This window comes from Triturus cristatus, chromosome 7, assembly GCF_964204655.1.
Source record: "Triturus cristatus chromosome 7, aTriCri1.1, whole genome shotgun sequence".
Lineage (NCBI taxonomy): Eukaryota > Metazoa > Chordata > Amphibia > Caudata > Salamandridae > Triturus > Triturus cristatus.
This window is the reverse complement of record NC_140590.1, coordinates 345,471,066-345,495,612: the sequence shown is the minus strand read 5'-3', so window position 1 is coordinate 345,495,612 and position 24,547 is coordinate 345,471,066.

Sequence of the window (24,547 nt, the reverse complement as noted above, 5' to 3'; positions counted from 1 at the left end):
AAACATATAACTGAGCCTTCTCAGTCATGGCTCCAAGAATCTACAACGCACTTCCCCCTGAAATCAGAAAGAACCCCTCAACTGCTTCATTCAAGAAAGAAGTCAAAAGGATACTGATGAACAAATTTATGCCATAGAACACATGAACTATACTCCAAGACATGATATATCCCTTAGCCTGCACACATGCTTATTTCTCAGACTATGGTTTTATTCTGTTTTACTGGTTATTGTTCTGCTTGTACATATTGTTTACTCTCTAGGGGATTTCCCCAGAACATGCCCCTCTTGAATGATGTTGTTACTGTTATACCTGTTGCCTTGATCAATGTAAAGAGCTCTGATACATGCGAGGGTCATGTACGCGCTATATAAAACTTTACCAGTAAAAAAATAAATAAAGAAATAAAGTGCATATGTCCTCTGTCTAAATTGTATTGGTGACTGGTTTGTCTATGATTGGCATATTTGATTACTAGTAATTCCTGAGTAAAGTGCACCCGGTGCTCCCAGGGCCTGTAAATCAATTGCCCCTAGTGGGCCTACAGCAATGGTTGTGCCACCCACATGAGCAGCCCTACAAACGTGTCAGACCTGCCATTGCTGTGTATGTGTGTGCAGTTTTAAACTGCCATTTCGACCTGGCAATTGCACCCACTTGCCAGACCCAAACCTTCCCTTTTACTACATGTAAGTCATACATAAGGTAGGTCCAAAGCACTCCCATGGGCAGGGTACAGTGTATTTAAATGGTAGGACATGTACTGGTGTATTTTACATGTCCTAATAATGAAATACTGCCAGTTTAATTTTTATCTATTGCAAGGATTATCTCTCCCACAGGGTAACATGGGAATAGCCTTGAAATACATCTTAAGTGTAATTTCCCATTGGGAGCAGATAGAGATTTAGAGTTTGGATCCTCTGAAGCCTGAACCTTACAGTTTAAAACTACATCTTTTGGTGAAGTTGGTTTTTAAATTGCGTATATGAAAATAGCACTTTTAGAAAGTGGGCATTCTCTTGCTTAACAATTCTGTGCCTCTGCCTGTCTGCAGAATGCACTTCTGGGTGTGCTGACAGTTGGGCTTTTGTGCATTCACTCTAGCCAGTCACACAAAGGGAGCTGAGATGTGCTTTGCATATCCTGGTGGCCCATCACCAGACTGATGGGTCTTCCTGAGCTAGAGGGGTGGGATGATTTGTCAGTGACACCTGAATAAGGCTGTGTCTGTCTTCACACAAACCTATCTCTACTCCCTGTAGGGCGTCTGGAGCCAGTTCAGTGAAAGGCAGTGTCTTGGCACTACAAAGACTATTGTTTGAAGTTTGCCTACTTCAAAAGCAGAAAGGGGTATTAGTATTGGATCTATGACATCCCAAAATCAGAACACTTCTGTACTGAGGACATTCTGCCAGGAAGAAGAGCAGGATGGACTGCCACTCTGCCTGTTGCTTTGTCATGCTGGCCTGCTGCTTGCTGCTTCTGTCCTACGACTGAAAGGAATGGACTTTGCTTTCTATATTATGCTTCCTAGGTTCTCCAATAGCTTGTGCATGATTGCCTCTTATTCAAAAGTCTCAGGGCCATCTCATACTTCACCTACCAGTGCTGGGGCTCCTCTGCTGAGAGCCCTGACTTGCCAAGTGGTGACAGTTCCTGGGCCCTTGAAAGTGTAACCTGGTGAGGAAATCCATGCATCGCTGCACAAGATCAATGCATCGCTACTGCCTGCACCAAAGCATGGTTTCTTCAGGAAGCATTCACCACGGCTTTCACCACAGGCCCCAGCTGGGTGTCGCAGCACATCAGAAAAATCGCTGCAGAGTGAGTCCCAAGCACTGTGTCACCGACGTCTGTGGCACCCGTTCTGACTCCGATGCAACCCCTGCTTCACCACTGAAGAATCGATGTAGCACCTGCATTGCCTCAGATACATTGACGCAGCACACCTGGATTTTCAACACATCGTACCTCGACGCTGTCTCTTCATTAACATCGCACCGCAGTAAGGAACCGATGAATCACCTCCCCTGGCATTAAGGAACCGACACATCACCTCCCCTGAGGAGCAAGGAAACAAACCATCGCTTTGCTTTTACAGTGCCTCACATCCCTTGCACCTGCTTCATCTTTGATATTTGCCGCATCCAAGGTGGTAAAGTTTGACTGTGATTCTGTATGCCTGCCAAATAAAGAACGTTGCAACATTATTTATTGTCCCCCAATTAACATTTACTGAGTAAAACATTATTTCTGCTCCTTTCTTTGTCCAAAATACAGTGCTCACCATTGCACTGCCCCTGTAAAACTTTGACAAAACCCATGAGAGTGGCTTCTCCTCAAAGATTAAGAACCCCATAGGCTCTGACGTAGACCTTAGACTGCATTCCTCTAGGCCATTGAACTCTACTTTACTGAACTCTACTATACTCTACACCACTACACTCTACACTACTGCACTTTACACTACTCCACTCTATGCCACTGCACTCTATACTATTCTAATATTCTGTGCACTACTGCACTCTATGCTACTCTATTCGACGCCACTCCACTCAACACCGCTGCACTCTATGTTGTACCACTCTACTCTACCACTGCACTCTATGCCACTCTACTATACTCTGCACCACTTTACTCTATGATACTGCACTCTACGCCACTCTACTCTACTCTTCACTGCTCTACTCTGTGCCACATCAATCTGTCACTCTGCTCTGCACCACTGCACTCTATCCTACTCTGTGCCACTGCACTTTATGACACTCTACTCTGCACTACTCTACTCTACGCCACTCCACTCTACGCCACTGTACTCTACTTCCACTGCAATCTTTGGCACTGCACTCTACTCTACTCTACTCTACTCTGCACTGCATGCCACTACATGCCATTGCACTCTACAACACTTTACTCTAAACTGTGCCACTTCACTGTACATCACTGTACTCTATGTCGATCTTCTCTACTCTGCACCACTCTACTCGAAGTCACTGAACTCTATGCGACTGCACTCTGTGGCCACTGCTCTCTTTGCCACTAGACTCTGCACCACTCTGGTCTATGCCACTGCACTCAACGCCATTCTACTCTACTTCATTCTACTTTACTCTAAGCCATTGAACGCTGCGCCGCTCTACTCTGCACCACTGCACTCTACCCTACTCTACTCTAAGGTGGGCAGACTGGATCCTTTTTACATATCCTTTGGGACTGCACTGTGGTATAGGAATACTGGTTCAGCATGGTGGAATGTCTGATGAGGCTGGGGGAGAAGGGGACTAACCGTCTCTGCCAAACAATGTGTGCTTTCTATCTGGGGTAAAGCGACAATCAGCAAGGAGGAGGGGATATGGATGACTTTGGGGGCAAATAGAAATGAGGCGAAAGCTGGACAGTCCCAGACCTGGCAGCATGGAAACGAGACATGGATTGGTGCATGTTAGCCAAGAAGGTGGTGTATGAGGGTAGCGGATACCCCCTAGAAATAGGAAAAATATGGAGTGGTTGGAACTCATATAGGGGCCTGATCCAGAGACTTAGAGCGAGTCGATGGGAATGCTACAGGTCAACAGACAACGGCGAGGTAATAGCAAGATAAGTTGGAAAGAGAAGAGGGTGTGTGGAGGGAGCTATGGACAATATCTGATTGTGTCTCAAGATTTAAGACAGTGCTATTGTTAACTGTTGTTGATGCTGTTATGAAAAAAAGACAAGCAGGAAGAGCTGGTCATGTTGGCCTTGTAAATGATTCAGCTGGTTTGTAAGATGTGTGGACATTAGCCGGACTAGTGCCATCAGGATGGGTCTGATGTAACCATATTTCTTAAGACCCATTGATCAGACATGCTGCAGCCTGTTGGATGTCCTTAAGTGGGTTCAGAGTGGAGTCTGGGACACAGTGGAGCAGAGTGTTGCCATCAAACAATTATGTTCATTACTGCCTGGACCGATAACTTAGTGCATGGAGACATTGATGGTTACTACTGCCTGGATTCAATCAAATCACTAACACTTATAGACACTGATGTTTATCACTACCTGGGCCATTAAGACTCGTTAGTGTCCGACGTCATTAAGAGACACTCCTGACTGGAAAGACTGATCTTTACTAAAGTCTGTATTTAGTGACACTACAAGTTCGGGTTCTCAAATAATAAAACATAACAGAGAAAATCACTAGCAAAATCTTTACGTAGGTTTTAGTTAAGATTGGCGGGGGAAATTTCGCCTTAAACACAAAACTTCAAAAAATGTAAACTTGAACAGTTAAAGTTGTAACTTAATTGCCCCCACCCCTGAAATCACTGTGAAATATGGAAATCATCCGTGAATAAGAGACGCGCATGTGCGTGAGATCTAGTGATTCATTCACAAAATTAATAGCATGAGACCCAAATTGAATTTGTATGTGTGTGCTTTTTTGTTCTGAGTTCTTGTAGTTATTTAGTGCAGTCATCAGAGATTGGAGACATTATAAGTTGGGGTGCTGGTATATTTATTATATGACATTCTACATTTTTAAATACATCTCATACGACACAGTATGATTGTATCAGGGTGCAAAGATTAGGAATATCATTACTGATATTCCACATGAATGTATTTGTGAATTAATGTGCAATGCTGTAAAGAACAGGAGTGAACTGGACTTTAAGAAATTCCAGCCTTAAACTTTCAATTTCAGGTCTTTTTTGTGTTGAACGTAGTATCTCCTCCCCCACAACAACCCTAATAAAATCTTAACTAAATGTATTTGAAGTAAATGTATGCATATACACACACACACATATATATATATTTATATGTGTATATATGTATATGCATAAATTCACATATATATGAGTATTTATACACATATACACACACGTGTATATATATATATATATATATATGTTGCAAACAATCACTCCATCAGGAACGACGCAAACTCCTCTTGGTGGCAAAGTAAAGTTTTTTATTTTAGTTCTCTCTGCTGCTTGTCATGACGCGTTTCGGCCGAAACGTCGGCCTTGCTCACCTACACTGCATCTTCATGAATAAATAAATATACATTTAAATATATTTTTACATATAGATGAATGAATAAATTAATAAATAAATATATCACAGTATGAATACAATAAAATGCACATTCTAGTGTTCCTAAAATATTGGTATATATATATATATATATATATCTATATTTAGATGCATGCATATGTACTGTTTCTACGTTTATCAGTGTGGCAGGCATTCCATGTGGTATCTTTAAACTTTGCCTAGCTCTGTAAAATAAGGCCAAGAAATACATTATTGCAGCAATATTCCACAGTTCTGCTTGAAAATGACCTATTGGAAGATAAAAACTCTGTTTTGTAGACTCTCTCCACCCCACAAAGATCACGATGCGTATCTCATTTCAGTGTCACATGAAAAACACTTGATAGTGATGCAGGCAGTTGCTTGGCAAGTAACAGGAAACTGGACAGTGGTATAGCTAGGTCTGTGAGAGTTAAAAAAAAACAGATTTAAAAATGTGGATGTTTAAGAGACGCTACTGAGTTTTCAGAGATGAAATAGGGGTGGTTTTGTTTTTTACTACTTTAAAGGGTATCCCTACTTATATATACGAACTTTTCTTCACTATTTATTTACTGTTCCCTATTTAACAATCTTATATAGTGAACCTGCACCAGAAGGCATTAAGCAGCTTTTCACAGAACTGAGTAATACAGTGCCCGTTGGCATAACATTTATAGGGCAGATTTCGAGTTTGGCAGACAGGGTACTCCCTCACAAGTGTAGCGTAGTACCCTGTCAGCAAAACCCTCCATCTGCCCATTTAGATTCGGGCGGACTGTCAGCTTTTCAGAAGCAGAGTCCCGTTGGCTGTGTTGATGGAATGCTTCCTCAGATGGCCTAATGAGTAGAGACCTGAAAAGTCAACTTCTTGTTGTAAAAATAATTTAGTTGGTAAGTGTAGTTCAAAGTACTGTGGAACATAGAATGTATTGAAGTTCCAAACACCCCTGCCTCAGCACAAACCCCTTATATCTCCCTCCCTTAGCATTCACAAACACCTTGGGGGATATTCTCAAGAACGTGCGATAATCATCGCCAACCTAGGCTAACGCAATTTTACATAACGCCGTCTATCGCGGGAAACTAACGCTGTGTTAGCGGCGTATTCTCAGCACGCCGGCAACAGGAGATAGTTCCCCGATAATGTGTCAAATGTCCACGCTAAAATTACCGGGACGCCAATAAAAAAGGAAACCCGAACATGAAAAAAGTTGTGATGGGCCCAACAGCGAAAAAAATATCAGCGATAATCAGCACCAGCCTTGCTATTCCCACATCAGGTGGGAAAATTCACCATAAAAGCCGCCAAAAAAAGAACAAAACAAAAAAAAGAACTGAGAAGCACCATGGAGGAAGTTGGAGCAACTACAGAGGCCAACTAGAACCCCACAAACACCCCGGAAGACCAGCCAGGGACCTCGGGGAAGGAAAAGGCAAGGAGAAGAAGAAGAGGAACCCGTGATTCAGTCCGCAGGAAAACAAGATCCTGATTACGGAGGTGATAGAACACCACCACCAGCTGTTCATCACCTCCACGGTGTCATTGGCAACTAAAAATGCAATATGGCAGTCCATCTTGGCCAAGGTGAATGCAGTCGGAGTGAAGGGAAGTAGACGACTGTAAGAAGCGCTGGAATTATGTGAAGCGCAAAACCACCTGAAACTCGCTAACAACCGGAAAGCCGCAATGCAGACTGGAGGTAGGAGTCCAGCGCCACAGCAGGAGCTGGATGAGATGGAGGAAATGGTGTCCACAGTCATCAGTGGGGAGACGGTGGCAGGAGTTGGGGGACCGGACACTGCTCACATGACCTGACCCAACAGCAACAGGGTGAGTAATGACCAAGGACTGGGGGGACGGGTGGAGATGGGCACAATGGCACACATGCACAATTAAGTATAGCACAGTGCACACCCACAATGACTCTGGATCATGTCCCTGATCTCCTTGGCATACTGCAGCACACATAGAAACAGCAAGTAGGCCCCTGCAGACAATGTGCCCAGAGGGGGCCCTCCCCACACATCACCAATCTCACAACAAACCCATGCACATGTGCTGAACCAAGCAAAGCTGCGGGTCGATTAGCATGGCTGCACTCCAATTATCATGACATGGTGCACATCCATAAAGGAGCAAGTCACACTCTGACACATCCACGTGCACAAACAACCCCCGACTTCAACAAGACATCTGCTGACAAACCATGCCCAAGAGTCCCAACTCCCACCAAGAGCCCAATTTACCCAAGTCTGCAACATCTCAGCACTGTATGAGCACAGATGTGAAAGGCACACCACCTGAAAGGGCTCTGGGCCAGCAAAATGAAGCACACACACATAAGAATCAGAGCACATCAACATTGACAACAATGTGGTACAAACTGCAACACTTTCACAACAGAACACAGGACACAACTGCTGCCGCTTGTGTGTAGAAACTGGCCAATCACATTTGGCATAGCAGGTAACTGTGAGATGATAATGTACAAGTACAACCTCATATCCCTAATGATGTAGAAATGTTCACTGTCCCACATCAAATAGGCATCTCCTCCCAAACAGTCACAATGTACATTGTCATGCAGTCTGTCTGTAAACTTGTCCAATGCGTGAACATACATGGAAGACACTGTTAAACTGCATCTCCCCTTTACATTGCAGAGGGAGAATCAACACTTCCTGGCGAGCAGACTGTACATGTCTTCACTGATGATGAAGAGGACCTCCAAACCATCGACCCCGACGCCCTCCGACAGCTCATGGACACCCTTAGCACCCCACCCCCAGGAGCAGGGCAGCCCAGTTGCATCCAGGAGACCCCACCCCCTGCACAGACCACACAGCAGGAAGCACCCACCACCACGGCTGTCTCCCAGGACCCCCACGACCAACACATGGCATTCCAACGCCGTGTGTTAGATGGCCAGAAGGAGATGGCTGATCAGGTGTGGCTGGGGTTCAACCTCATGGCAGCCAAACTAGATGCCATATGTGGGTGTCTGAGTCCCATCAGGGACCACTCACAGTCACTAACGGACTCCCACAGTCCGCTCCATGCTCTTCAACAATCCATGGCTGACATCGCTGGAGTCATGACTCTGAGACAAGAACAACTGTCTAGTCAGAGTGGCTCCAGCGATGTCACCCGGGAGTTCGGACACATGCGGAGGATCATGGAGAACATGGAGCGGATGCAGGCGGAAAGAATGGCTGCCACGGCTGCACAACAGCGAGATATAGCTGGGATCTACCATGTCCTGCAGATCCTCATCATGGCATTGCTGCCACAAGGCCTGGCGCAGATGAATGCTGTTGCTACTACACCATCCACATCTCCGACCCCTGATGTATCAGTGCCTCACAGTGAGGCAAACATTCCTCCTCCGGCCCCTTATGTGGCACTGCCACACAGTGCGTCAGACATTCCACCTCCGGCCCCTGATGTGGCACTGTCACACAGTGCGGCAGACATTCTATCTCCGGCCCCTGATGTGGCACTGCCTGACAGTGCTGCAGACAAAACACCACCACCCACATGTGAGGAACATCACACATCAGAGGACAATGATGTGGATGATTCTGCCATTCTGGTAAGAAGGAAGCGGTAGCATTCATCTCCGCCATATGGCCTGTTTCAGCTTGGTTCTGCCCTCTGCATCATGCCCTGGAATAACACCTTCCACTGTCCCCCGATACACTCTGCGACACTCACCTTGGCCCTCGACATGGACTGCCATATTTGGTGTGGTTACCAATGACACAGCAATCAGACTGCGGCCTGAACTCTTCCTCTTCCAATGAACTTGTCAATCCCTAAAGGACTCTGGCTGGCCCTCCACAGGGCAACAATGTAAAGTGGGGTTTGCATGGCCATGCACTGGTCCTGCTTCAACACTCCACCGAATGTGATTAAAACATTCTAATTCACACAGATGTGTCATGTCTATGATCAAGCAAGTTTGCGATTGAGGCTAGGCCTTTGGCTTATGCTGTGGCAAAGAAGACACACACACAACAGTTGGTATGTATGTTCCAAGACCCGAGCGGTTTTGCGCCCCTTTATTTTTCCATTCGGGCGAGCCCGCCCTCCGAATGCATGCTACATTGTCGATTAAGGTCTGGGTGGCACCGACACTACAACAGAGACACGCCATAGTTACTGTTGTGGCCAGCCCAGATCTGAACCATGTCCAGAGCCCAGAACAGAACCACGGCCAGAGCCCCGGGCCATTTCTTCACACTACTCACATGCCTACGCGTGGGACACCGCCGCGGTGCTGGGATGTCGTGCGCTTCGAAGTACGTCTACAGCTGTTCCACCCAGGCTTTCCAGCGGCCTGCCTGGAACAGGGTGGCCCCGTGACTGTGAAGGGCTCCAGTGGCCCCGTGACTGTGAAGGGCTCCAGTGGCATTACAGAGGACATGCTGTTGGCTGCTGGAGGTAGACTTGTGGGGTAGCCCCACGGGACGATGACTTGCGGTGCACTGAGTTACTCCAACCTGAAGAGCTGAGCGGGTGTGCAGCCTGCGATGATGCAGTGGCCTGGAAGCTGGACGGTGACCTGTGGTGCACTGAGTTAGGCCCACCTGAAGAACTGAGCGGATGTGCAGCCTGCGATGATGCAGTGGCCTGGAGGCTGAACGGTGACTTGTGGTGCACAGAGGTAGTGGCACCTGAGGCACGGCGTCTGGCACGGGCCTACCGCCACGTGGCAATGACTTGCGGTGCACTGAGGTAGGCCCATTGGAAGAGCTGAGCGGGTGTGCAGCCTGCGATGATGCCGTGGCCTGGAGGCTGAACGGTGACTTGTGGTTCACAGAGGTAGTGGCACCTGAGGCACTGCGTCCGGCATGGGCCGACCGCCACGTGGCGATGACTTGCCGTGCACTGAGGTAGGCCCACCGGAAGAGCTGAGCGGGTGTGCAGCCTGCGATGATGCCGTGGACTGGAGGCTGGAGGAGGGCTTGTGGTGCACTGAGGTAGTGGCACCTGAAGAGCTGAGCGGGTGTGCAGCCTGCGATGATGCAGTAGGCCTGTTGGGCCGGACTGGAATGGATTTGACTGAGACCTGCTGGACCGCAGTGTAGGCCGAAGGGAGCAGTCAGCACACACAGAACTCCGCGGTGCGGTGTCGCAGGGTGCGCTGGGGGCCTGTTGCGCGGAAGCCAGCAATCGGCTGAGGAGGCTGCCAGGATCGTGGGCCTCAGGCTTGAAAATTGCTCTGGCACGTGGTGGGCACTGTTGGAGACATGCCGGTGGTGGCAGGTGAGCAGTGAGGCCTGCGTGCGCAGGGGAGGGCAATCACCGCTGGGCGCCGGACGGGTCTGGGGACCAGCGGGCTGGAGGGCAGCAGGCGCACAGGATCGCGCAGGCACCACCGGTCACGGCGCCGTCCTCATGGCAGGGTGAGGGGCACCGCCCTGGCAGACACGCCCCTGCAGGCGATGACGAGATGTGCACCGGGTGGCGTGTGACATAGCCACTTTGTCGCTGGTGTAAATTTGGCCGTTGGAAGTGGTTGGCCACGTGCGTATAGGCCTATGGTCAGGATATAGCGGACACATAGACACACGCAGAAAGTCCACTGTCTTGTTCTGCGCTGCCTCGGTGGTAGTCCGGGGGGTGGTGGTCCTGGGGGTGGTCCTGGGGGTGCTGGCGGTGGGTGTTGCCAATATCAACAACAGGGCCAATACCAGACTCCGGAACAGTATCAGAACCAAGAATCAGAGACCTTCAGAACCCGGAAGAAAACATACAGGCGCTGAATGTAAATACTGTGTTGCCAAATAGATTAGAGACTATACCTATCTATAATCTATCAAAATATACTCCTACCCAAATGGAACTGTCGATATTGAAGAAAGGGTTATCGTTTGTTCCTACGGCTTTACAAAACCCTGTAGACACAAAAACTGAAATCTTACACTTCCTGAGAAAAGTTAGGCTGAAAGCCTTTTTCTTAGAAAGAGAAAAAAGTGAAGAAATTAATATAAGCGGATTAAGAAACAAATCAAAGTTCATTCCAGAAAGTATACTTTTGCCGAATGAAATCCTAATATTTGAAGAACAAATTTTGTGTGAGTTAGATGCTTTACAAAAAAAGAAAATCTTTTATAATGCTAATTGTAACAAACAAGAAATCCAAGCCCTTAAAGATTTATCCAATAATCCGGCTATAATAATCAAGCCGGCTGATAAAGGGGGAGGGTTAGTCCTTTGGGACACAGACAAGTATGATCAAGAAGTCATACGCCAATTGTCCAATCCTTTGCACTATAGACTACTTGAAACCAACCCTACACCCGAGTTGAAATCTGAGATCTGGGAGATCACCAAAGAAGGTTTGGAAGAAGGGTGGCTCTGCAAAAATGAGTTTGACTTTCTTAACAGTGATAAATCTAAGGTACCTAATATATATGTTTTACCAAAGGTACATAAAACACTGACAGACCCACCAGGTAGACCCATAGTGTCAGCATGTGGATCAATTCTAGAACCACTAGCAAAATACATTTATACATTCTTGCTCCCTTTGGTTATATTAATTCCAGCCTATGTGAGAGATACAATGGATTTCATATCAAAGGTTGAAGGGTTATCCTACGATAAAGAAAAACAACTTTTGGTATCCTTTGATATCGAATCATTGTATACCAATATACCTCAGGGTGAGGCATTGGCAGTTATGAAATACACACTAGATGAAAGAGAACGCCCCCACCAAGTGCCTACCGAATTTTTAATAGCATTAGCAACTCTGTGTCTAAAAAACAATTTCTTTAATTTTAAAGAACATCTATACCTCCAAGTATCAGGTGTAGCGATGGGTTGCAGTTTATCACCAGAAATAGCAAATCTGGTTATGGCAGAATTCGAAAGAAAGTGGATATATGGCGACACCAACCCATTTAAAACACAAATTAATTTTTGGTGTCGCTATATAGATGATATTTTTATGATTTGGGATGGAGATGAAACACAACTAATGGATTTCCATAACTGGTTGAATTCAAGAACTGTTGAATTCAACTTTACTAAATGTGTGGATCACTCAAGAATAAATTTCCTAGATGTATTTATACAACAGGAGAATTAAATGTTAGGGGTTTGTCTGTATACGAAGCCTACAGACCGAAATACCCTCCTACATTTTACAAGCAGTCACCCACGTACACTAAAAGAAAATTTGCCTTATGGGTAATTTCTTCGTGTACGAAGGAATTTTACAAACAAAACAGACTATTTCATTAATGCAGAGTTATTAAAAGACAAACTTATAACACGAGGGTACCCAAAAAAGCTTGTGAAAGGTGCGCTCAAAAGAGCATGGTATACTCCAAGGGATGTTTTATTGATTCCGAAACAACTAGACAAGGACACTCCTCTGACATGTGTATTGACTTATGATCCCAAAGCCAATAAAGTTAAGAAAATTCTCCCAAAAAACTGGAAATTGATTGAACGCTTGGGAATTCCAAAACCTCTGCTTGCGTTCAAAAAGGGTAAAAATATTCGGCAACAACTTGTGAGAGCCGTAAGACAGACTGAATTACCCAGAAAGGATTTGAGGAGCTTACTTAGTTTGCCACCAGTGGTGGGCCATTTTCGTTGCCAAAATTGTTTGGCGTGCAATCTTACAGAAGACTCAATACAGTTGGATATCAATGGCCAGATACATTATCAAAAGATATTTTCTAACTGTAATTCTAAGAACGCAATATATTGCGTAAAGTGCACATGTAATAAATATTACATTGGACAAACAACACAATCTGTAAAGAAACGCATACTACAGCACAAATCACGGATAAAATGTAAAGTGCAAGGGGCTCCTTTGGTGCAACATTTCCAGAACCAAAATCATTCAGAAAACGACATAAAATGGTCAATTCTGTGTTTAGTGGGAAACCTTGAAAAAACAGAACTGCAAATGAAACTGAACAGATTGGAAGCCAGATTGATAGAAAAATACCACACTGCAACAAGGGGCCTTAATGATAAAGATGAGATTTGGGCGCTGCTACAATAATGAGGTCACTTATAGAGTAGATGCGAGTCAATGGAATATGTATATACAATTGCTTATATGTTTCTGAGACGTTAAGCGTGTTACCCTAATTACTGGATTACCAACATTTGCATAATATGCTTACGGTGAATGTAAAGATTGTAAGGAGTGGCGGTTTTTCACATTGGGTTATAAGGTATCTTTATTGTAATTTTATTTTATTTGATTTATGTCCTTATTAACAAATTGTCCTCTAAGATGAAGGTCTGGGAAATGATTGGAGATAATATGTAAATTTATCTTAGGTGTATGTGTAGACCAGAATATGGAGTATGTTCAGGATGAGAATTGGTTAAGTCTGTCGTTGTAGAAACGAGTCGTTCGAATGTATCTAGTCTTTCGTTGCACTTGATTAAACAGGGAGGCATTATGTCCTTCTACTGTTTTCACGGCCCGTTCTGCATTTAAAAGCACTTCCGCGTCACGTGACCGTAGACGAGTGAAGTACGAAGGTTAGAGACGGAGTGCGAGAAGCGTGGCCATTACAGTCGATTTAGGTAAGATAAGTGCAGAAGGAAAGGAGTAGTTTACGTGATGCAATAAGGCAATAAGTATTCGGACCAATGCCTGTCTCTTCTTTGCTTCAACAGAGACGATGGTATGAATATGAGGAAGTGGCGTATTTTAGGTAAATAGTGAAGTTGTAAGGTACGATCTTCTTTAGTTTTTTTATGTGATTTAATGGATGTTTGGACCAGTTTAGATACGGTTGTTTAGACCTTGGGGGCAAATTACAGCTGTTTCTATTGGGCTTTGTTTTCATTACAGAAAACGAGTACAAGAGCCTTGACTGTGAAGAATTAGGGGAATTAAGGGCCCGATAATACAGAAATGTTGATTGAAGCATGATATGGCTTGCCAGTAAGTAAACAATATCTAACAAAAGTGTTTGGACCACTAGATTGGTATTATAAGAATATTCTTAATATGTCATTCATTTGTTTCAAGTGCGTTGAAAGAAAGAATAGAGAATATCCGTATACCTCGAACAATAATTGCAATAAAATAGGTATATTTTGTTTTCCCTTTTGGTATTGAACTAAGTTAGTTTGTAGTAGGAATAAAGTTGGGAAGAGATGTGTTGATAAAATCTTTTATAAATACACTTCACTTTCTTGGTAAGGAAGAACACGTCTAAGTGTTTTTAAGTTCACTTATGGGTGTATTCTAACTTTTTATTTCTTGCATGTGATCCGCCATTTCAGAGTTTGTAAATACATTGAAATTCTTTGGTTGTAAGATAAATTCCTGTGTGTATATAGTATTATAATATATATTAAACATAAATATTGTCTTTTTGTATATATGGATAAAAAAGGATTATTTAATTTGTTCCTTTAGGTTGAACTTTGAAAAAATTGTATATTTGAGTGCCCTAGTCCTGATGAGGCCTGAGATTGATTTGGCTGAAACGCGTCGACAACAATGGTGAAGACACTCATGGGAATTAGACTTTGTGTTAACTAGTAGAGAGTACTTCAAAAGGTACAAGGTTGTAACAATAGATCTCGAAGTGTCTCTTAAAGAGTGTTCTTTTGGAAGGAATGCTTCAGAGAAATAAGGTCAGAAGTATCCTGATTAATTATTAGGGTATCACTTTGACAAGGTGCAATAAGGAAAACATTTTTTCTTTGACAAAGGTGCAAATATATATGTGTTGAGTTTGTCTTATGTATGTAAATAATGTTTGTATATATATGAAAAGAAAAAAACGAGATATAGTTATGTAAGACATGTAAAGTATGAAATAAATATACATACTTACATTCAACCTAAGAGTATAACTATTTTCTTAGTGAAACTGTTTTTTGATTTCTATGTGGAAACAAAATATAAAAAGATTTTTCTTACAGAGAAAGAATATAACTCAAAGGAAGAGATAATTTAGCTATCTCCTCTAATAGTTGTTATACTATTGGTCCTGAGGCATTATTTCTATATAATTGTGTTTATGTACCCAGATGCAAGAGGGTTATTGATTTGGGTTCCCCCCCCCTTTTTTGAAGAGGCGGTGGGTGTTGTGGCCCTCTTGGGTCTCCAAGCTGCACGATTAGTAGCTCCATGGCATCTGTTGGTCTTCAGATGTTGCTCTGGGCTGGGCTCCCTTTCTACTGCAGGTTTTCGTCCTACTTAAGACCAGAAAAAAGCAGGTCTTAAGTCCCTGCTGCTAATGTGCCTTATCGCCTGTTTTTGGCCCGCATCACGCTGATCGTTGAGAATATGGCGAAGTGGTGTTATCGTGAGTTTTTGGACGGGAACGCCTACTCTGCATATGATTAGCGTCAGTTGTCGCTGTCAGCCTTGGCGATGTTTTTAGCGGCAGCTATCGCAGATAAACTGACGATGTCGGCTGTTAGCGCAGGCTTGTGAATAGGGCGATAAATCTATCGCCACTTTCGTGGCGGAAAAGTGCCGCTAAATCGGCAATGAGTCCTTGAGAATATGCCCCCTAGTATTGGAAAAGAAAGATAAAGAAAAAGGAGAGAAATAAAAAACTCGAAGAACTATGTACAGGGTAATGACAACACAGCAGAGGAGAAAGGAAAACCAAACAAAATAAATCCTTTTGACCCAACAGACCCAGCAAAACACATGACCAACAAGTTAAGTCATAGCATATTCCACATGCCAGGCAGGGATCATGCTAACCTGTTTCCTTTCATTCCCGTTGCATCCAAATCATATCTCTCTAGATTCACAGGAGCAAAAGAATCACACTCTTTGCTCCACGCTTTCCCATCTGATAAAACCACTGTATCATCTCTCACTTCCTTCATCTGAACAGGATATAGGAATACAGTCAAACCCTTGATATGGGTAGGGGTCTTGATTCGAATCCAATCACCATATTTCACCATGAACTTCCGCTTTACCAAGTCACTCTGTAACCCCTTTCTCTGAACACTCTCTCTCTCATATTAACAACCCCATTCAGGTTATGCAAGTCACTTTGTTCCCTGTCCATCTCTTCTCAATTCATTTTTTCTACCTGAAACTGTTCCCCTGAGTAAGGTAAACAAAGACATCCTGGTTCTCATCGACCATAACATGTTCCTCCAGGGGGATTTCCAATCAATCCTGTTGGCTGAAACCAACTGCAATTGATCTTTCACCCTACAATTCACTCTCTTGGCCAACCCTTTGCTTGTTGGGTGATATTCTGACCATCTAATGTGTTTGACACCCACAGAATGCAAGAAATTCTTCATCTTAGTGGATATTTACTGCTACAAGCATATTGAGTTAACGCCTCCTTTCAAACACCTCCTGCAAAGAACTGATAATCATTCAATAATGGCGTGAGTGCATGCATTTTCGACAAATATGAATTCTGGCCATTTAGATATCTAGATATCCATAGCCAAGACATATTTCGTAACTTCTCCTAACGCACCAAATAGCTCTGAAATATTACTAGCAACCTTGCTCCATGGAGATAATGGGGCATCCACCGTCTCTACAGCAGAAGACACGGTGACTTGAACGTTGTCACTCACAATGCACTGACCACACTCACGCCTTTTGAGAGCTTTAGCCACACAAGGCCACCCAAAACACATGCCCTTCATTGCCCTTGTGCCTAGATGTCCTTTGTGTGCCAATGACGGCACTTAGCCGCGCATTCCTTCAGGGACCACCAGCAATCCACCCCTTCTAATTAATCCTTGATCACTTAACAACTCATTACTAGCGCGCCCAAATTGTGTAAGTTCCCATGATAATTATTTACCATTCAGCTAACCCTTGATAATGTGCTCCATAGCCGTTCCCACTGCCTTTTACCCCACGAGGCACTGCCTCCACTCATCCTCATACAATGCTCCATTAAGTACACATCTAACCTGGCTAACCATGCAAACCACTTCAGTATCATCTTCAGGTACCACCGAATCCACCTCATCCTGGACAGGCAACCAGGACAATCGGTCATGAAATTTCTCGAACCCGGGGAATATTCTAGCTTATATGAGAATTTCTTGCAGACAATATTGCCACCTTGGAATATGTGGAGTAGCCTTACGTCCACTTTGGGCGGACAATATATCTATAAAGGTTCATGTAGATAGATTCAGCACCCCGCAAAGCCCATGGACCAAATGTAATGACCTCTTCCTTACCACTCACTTTCTTCTGCAATAGGACAACATTAGATCTGGGCAAAATTTAAATTAGGTCTGCATAATTCCTGTAATTTGGGGAATTCCGCTTCATGCTTTTTATGCAATTCTTGAAATTCAGTTATTATACCACTTTGTGTAATTATGTGCCATTCATGGTAAAACATGTACTACAATTCAAGGGAACAACAGAAAGCAAACGTCTGCTGTACGCTGAGCCTTTGTTTAAATGCATTATTGCACCAAAAATTGGCGCAAGAACAAATTTCCTGCTAATATCTAATAACTGATTTGTATGTTGCATACTTTTTTGTAGTTTTGCTTCGTTTAGCCAAAATTCCATCTAATTACGTGATTTTTGCACACTCCTAGACAACACCCAAACCAAGATTATTTGCATCAGTCATGATCGAATTGGACACGTTACAACGCAAACTTTCACAACACATGCCTTTACAACACGTTTTTTACATCGCAACATCCATTACAACGCATGATTTTACAACGCATGCCATCACAAGACATTTTGAGAAACTACACTTACAACACATTCCATTACAACGCATATCATTACAACGCATACCGTTACAATGCATTATACTTTTAGGCAACAGTAGTGTAAGTGTTGGATAGTGTAGTGGTAAAAATAACTATTCCCACTCCAGTGAGTAGGGTAAGTGTTGGATAGTGTGAGGGTAACAATTACTATTCCCACTCCAGTGAGTGCAACAGTAGGGTAAGTGTTGGATAGTGTAGGGGTAAAAATGACTATTCCCACTCCAGTGTGTGCAACTGTAGGGTAAGTGTTGGAGAATGTAGTGGAAAAAGTTACTGTTTCCCATTACTTACCTTATAATGCGTTGAAATGGCATTCGTTGTAGTGGCATGCGTTGTAATGGCATGCATTGTAGTGACATGCGTTGTAATAGCTGCGTTGTAATGGCATGCGATGTAAAGGATGTTGTGTTGTAATGACTGTGTTGTAAAGGTAGTGCTTTGTAATGACGGCGTTGTAATGGTTGCTTACCGCCATGATTATACTTGTGTACTTGGTATTGAGAGGTATTAACAGTTTTGCTTAACAATGTCTGACTTAATTAACACAAAGTCACCCTCACACTCAGCATCCCACAGATATTGTTAATTTTTCCTTAGCAGTATGCGTGGGGGTGTAATATTTCAGCAAAATTGGGGACAAAATCAGAGTAGTACTCTAGTAAACCTAAAAAAGATCGCAACTGAGCTTTATCCTTCAGGGAAGCTACTCTGGGGAAAGAATCACTGTTAAACTGTTAAATATAAAATATTTCGGCAGGCCATCATGGCGGACGTGTGCTAGCCAGCTGCGTCCAGCCCGATAATAATCCTACCTATATCCTGATTCCCTTGGACCCTGGTGCAGTCCTGGAGGGGCATCTCGGCACTCTTTACCTGCTGCAGCGGTCCGACGAGAGGTGGCAGCGCCTGGAGCAGTTGGGAGCCGGAGCTTGCGTGTCCACGAGGAGCGGCCTGTAAGCGGATGGTGGAGCCGGGGCGTGGAGTTTGGCGTGCCCGGGAAGATGTGAGCACTGCGTGGGCCATCCGCCCGAGCTTGCGCCCGCTGCGCACTGCCCTGTGTGCCCATCGATGGAGGCGGTGTTCGCGGGGCGGATCGGCCCCAGGGGACTCAGCGGTGCCACTGGCGAGGAGTCGGGAGGAGGGGATGTACCGGCCCGCGGAGCCAGGCTGGTGAGGAACGAGGCACCGGGACCGGGGCGGAGGACCAAGACTGTGAGCCCTGAGTACGGGAGTGCCCGCCACAAGGGAATCCGGCTGCCGCAGAGTGGTTGGTGGTGTCGGCGGTTGGATCGAGCCACGTTGGGGGGGTTCCGGAGGGGATTAACGTTCTGCCTCCACATTCTCCCTTCTTGGGTTCCCCCTCCTACTGATTACTACTGGCAGCAGCTGGAGTGGCTGTGGTCCGCCTGTGTTCACAGAGATAGGCCTGGCCCTGACTTGACGGACACCCAGCGGCGTGCTCGCGGCTGGCGGGTGTCCCGGCGTGGCGACGCAGCTGCCGAGAGGGGAGTCCCCGGGCCCCTTAAAGATCACTGAGTACTTGGTCCACAGCGGGCGCACTGGGTGCGAGTGGGCCCGAGGAGTGGTCACTGGCCAGCCTGAGTTGGTGGAGAGCCTCTCCCCGACCCTAGAGACGGGGTACAAGTTCGGCGGCTGTCTCGGGCCGCGGGGGGAAGAGTGAGAGGCCAGCTCCGTATCCGCCTCTCCACCCCAGGAAGGCTGTCGTTGGCGGTCAGACGGCCCGTGGTTCCCTGGGGACGGCGTCAACGGCTGAGCCAAGCAGTTTGGGTGTCTTGGAGCAGCGGAGGGGAGGGTGTGCCCCCCGCATCGCCTGGCAGTGAGATCAGGTTAGCAATCGGCGTGCCCTCACTTATACTGTTAGTGGGGGGGGCCCCTGCCTGTCGTGGCCACCACTGGTGGATTGCGGGCCCCGGACCGGGGGTGCCTTCCTGGGAGGGACGGCTCGGGTCCTTGACCAGCCTGCCGTGTGACTACGCTGAGGGGGATTCCACGCCGGAGACTGGTTCAACTTGATCCGAATCTGTGAGGATCCCGTTGAAAGTAGCCATGATGAGGGACAAGAGCGGCGGCGGATCCACAAAAAATGGGCCTATAGATAAGTTCACCGGCCCGGGAGCGGCGACTGGTGCCACGGGGAGCCACCAGGAGGCCATGCCGGACAATGCGGCTCTGATGGCGGAAATCACCCAATTCAGAGACATGCTTGATGCCAAAATTGGTGTTGTGGGCTCTGACGTTATGGTGCTAAGACAGGATCTGCGGAATGCAGTGTCCCGCATCACTGAGGCGGAGACCTGCATTTCAGGGGTGGAAGAATGTGTAACGGTCCTGAAGCAGAAGGTGGCAAGCTTGGAAAATGTCCTGAAGGGCTTGGCGCTCCGGGTTGAGGATGCTGAGGGGCGAGCCCGGCGCAACAACCTGCGCTTTGTTGGATTTCCGAAGGGCTGCGAGAATGGTAATATGGAACGTTTCCTCACACAATGGCTGGAAAGCTCCCTCCTGACGCCATGTCCCGGTGCTTTGTCATGGAGCGGGCCCATAGAGCGCTCATTCAGAAACCACCCGTTGGGGCTCGCCCACGGCCAGTGATTGCGAGACTCTTCAACTATCTTGACCGCAACGTCATACTGAAGCAGGCCCGAGCCAAAGAACCTTTGCTCTATGACAATAACCGTTTCCTGGTATTCCCGGACTATACGCGTCTAGTGCAGCAGCAACGCCAATCGTTCATGGCAGCAAAAGCCAGATTGAGAGACCTCAAGCTCCCGTATGCCCTTTTGTTCCCGGCTCGCCTGCGAGTGGAGTTACAGTCCCGCACCCACTTCTTTGACACCCCGTAGGAGGTGTTCAAATGGACGGATGAAACTGTGCGAGTGCACACAGCGCCTGGGCTGGCATCAGACTCATCATCGAGTGAGGTGCTGTCAAAAAGTTCCAGAGGGCCGCGCCGGAGGGGGAACAGAAGACCTCGATCCCAGAGGTGCTCTCTGTCTTTCGGGGCCTCCTCCCGGGGAGACCCTGCTTCCAGGCATCGACCACTGGCTTCTTAACCTCTGTCGACAAGATGGTGCCGGGGTGTTCTTCTATTTGAACTGTGTGAATACTTGACTTACCTGGATGGAGGGGGTCTTTATATGTGCTGAATCCCCACCTGTCTGGTACTGGTGGGGGGCGGGCCCGGAAGAAATGGGCTGTAAGTTGGGGATCCATTGGCTGGGGCGGACCTCGTCCCCCCGTTGGGGGCTAGGTGCCAATACTGCTGCGACAGGTACTTCAGCGTTCTTGAGGTATGGGGTGGGGGTTTGTTATGGGGGGTTGTTTTGGGGTATGAGTTGAACCTCCACACTGGGTCCACCACGATACACACACACACACCACCGGGGCCCCTCATCCGCGTTATGGCAATGCCAGTTGCCCGATAGCTAGTCGTTCTGTAGGTGGTCAGGTGTCCCCGGGTACTCTTCGCATCGTTTGTACGCGGGATCTAGGACAAAATTAAATGGGGGCTGTACTTCGTCAGGCAAAGAGGGCCAGAGCTGATATCCTCTTCTTGCAGGAAACTCATCCGATGGGTTCCAAGGTCCTGTGCCTGCAACGCTATGGCTTCCAGCAGGTTTTACACGCTGGGTTCATGCAGGGCTCCAGGGGAGTAGCGATTCTAATACACCGCAGGGTCCCATACGTACACGCGCAACAATGGGTTGATACACAGGGGCAATACATATTTATCCGGGGCACGATCGGGGAGGACCCCATAGTGTTGGGTTGTGTGTATGCCCCCCCTACAGTGGTCTTTGGTGGAGCGGTTGCTTACGTTATGGGCTGACATGCTGGATGTGGTCTCTGTAGTGGGTGGAGATTGGAATGACGTGATGGACGTGGGCAAAGACAGGAGCAGGGTTGGTGGGGGTCTAGGTGGCAGCCAGCCCACGAAATCGCACTCCTTGGTGATAAGCCTCGACTGGGTTGACACATGGCGGCACATGCATGTGGACAGGAGGGAGTTTACATACCTCTCGGCAGTTCACAAGTTATTCTCTAGGATTGACTATGTATTTGTCACCCGGGCGATGGTTACCAAGGTGGTGGCAGCTGAGATTCTCCCCCGGGGGCTTTCGGATCACTCTCCGGTATCCGTTGAGCTGCAGATGGGCCGGGGGCGGCAACCCTTCCGCTGGCGCCTCTCGTGTGAAATTTGTAGAATGACGAATACGGGAAACATATGAGGGAGGCGATCGCTAATTATCTTGTCACCAACGAGGGTTCGGTTTCCAGTGCCGTGACACTGTGGGAGGCTCTGAAGCCTACTCTATGTTAGGTGGACACAGCCTAGTGTTTGGCGGCCGGTAAAAAGCGTCGGGACTCGTTGGTTCGGGCTGAAGCGGAAGTGGAAGCGCTCGAGCATCGGAACCGGGAGGCAGGAGAGGAGCCGGCGGTGCAACAGTTGCTCCTGGCGCAGCAGTCCTATGCCTCTCTCCTGATGGATGAGGCCAGCAGGTTTGGCTGGCAAGGCATAGCAGGATATGTCAGTGGGGGGACAAGTCGGGTAAGATGCTACATCGGCTCTGCAAGGGCACTTTGCATCCCCAGGCCCTTCCGGGTGTGCTGGATGAGGGTGGGGCACTGATGACGGACCCTATGGCCACAGCGGAGAGCTTCTCCACATATTATGCAGACCTTTACGCCCTTCGGGAGTGCCTGCCGGAGGCTATGGTTGACCAATTCATAGTGGATCTCCCGCCCAAAGCGGTGTCGGATGAGATGCGTCAACAACTGGAGCTCCCCCTGTCGGACGAGGAGTTGGGCAAGGCCTGGGAGAGCTCAATTCGGGGAAGGCGCCTCGACCAAACGGGTTCCCTAGCGAGTTTTTTCGATGGTACAACTTACAGCTAGCCCCTTATTATCGGGCGGCATTGGAAGAAGCCAAGGAGGCGGGCCGGCTCCCCCCAGACTGTAGGCATGCGGAGGTGGTGGTGTTCCATAAGCCTGGTCGGCCCCCGGAGCAACACGCCTCCTACCGTCCCATTTCCCTCCTCAATGTGGACGCCAAAGTTTTGGCCAAAGCACTGGCTAATCGCCTTTTACCTCACATTTTGGCACTGGTACACCCGGACCAGCCCGGGTTTATGCCCCCGAGGGCGACAAGACACAACATAAGGCAGGCACACATGACGTTGGCAGCTATCCAACAGACTGGGGAGCCGGCTGCACTCCTGCTGGCGGACATGGACAGGGCATTCGATTCCCTGAGTTGGGTCTACCTGTTCGCCCTGCTACATAGACTTAATTTTGGCCCATGCTTTTTGTCGTATATGATGCTCCTCTATACCGATTTGACGGCGTCGGTACGGGTGGCAGGAGCGGTTTCGTCCAGCTTCCCTATCAGACGAGGCACCAGACAGGGGTGCCCCCTGTCGCCATATTTATTCGCCCTAGCCATGGAGCCACTGGCGGCCTGGGTGCGCGTTGATGCACAGATTAGGGGTTTTGAGTGGGCCCCGGGTTTGTCCGACAGGATCGCATGATATGCGGATGATGTCCTTTTTTTCCTTACAGCATTGGATAGATCGGGGCCATGACTTGATCGAAACGTCCAGGCTATACATGAACCCCCGTAAATACACAGTGTGGGTTCTGGGAGCTCGGTTGAGAGTGGGCACGTGGGCATTCGCGATTCAGGTGGCAGTGGGGGCCTCAAGTCCCTGGGGGTATTCCTGTCGGATGTGCCGGCCTTCTCGTGGGAGCAAAACTTGGCACCGGTTTGGGAGCGTGTTCGTGCGGACATAAAGACCTGGTCACGCATGCCCTTGACAATATACGGCAGATCGGCGATTTTTAAGATGGTTGCGCTCCCTCGCCTGCTATATCAGCTACCGAACCACCCGTACCCGATTGCAGGGGGAATTTTGCATGCCCCGGTCCCAGTTCTTTCGGTACCTCCAGCTCCGCCATGCACTCTCCCCCAGTTTGGAGGGCCTTGAATCTCTCCCAGAATTTAGCCCGCTGGAGGCGAAGGTCTTTATGGGAGATCTGGAGACCAAGAAGATCTCCCGAATCTATCAGTCCCTAGTCACTCACTGTTCGCCTACGCTTCAGAAACTTCGGGGGTATGGGAAGAGGATGTGGGTACGCTGGAAGAGGAAGACGGGAGGGAGGCCCTAGCCGCTCCCCGGGGAGCGGCCATAGCGATGCATCTCCGCCTCATTCAATTTAAATACCTACACCGGGTCTACTTTACTCGGGTTCGACTGTGGTGGGCGGGATTAATTGCCTCCCTGGAATGTCTTCGATGTGGTCGGGAGGAGGGCACATTTCTGCTCACAGTATGGCAATGTCCATCACTTGATCGATTCTGGAGTGGGGTATTTTCCTGTCTGTCGGAGGTTTTGGGATGGGCACTCCCACGTACACCACAGTTTGCGCTGCTTCATGTTATGGAGGGGATTGGAGACAATATATATAAAAGGCATCTTATGCAGCTGGGACTTACATTGGCGGAACGCAATATAGCCAAGATGTGGAAGGATGCACGGGCCCCCTCGGTGGCCGCCTGGAAAAATGGCCTGGACTTTTGCATGGAGCTGGAACAGCCAATCTTTGTTGCCAGGGGATGTCCACATAAGCACTATAAAATATGGAAGTGGTGGGCGGACTATAGGGGTTTGTGGCTGGAGCCTCCCATTGCTGCAGACGATCTCCCAGTGAAGGCG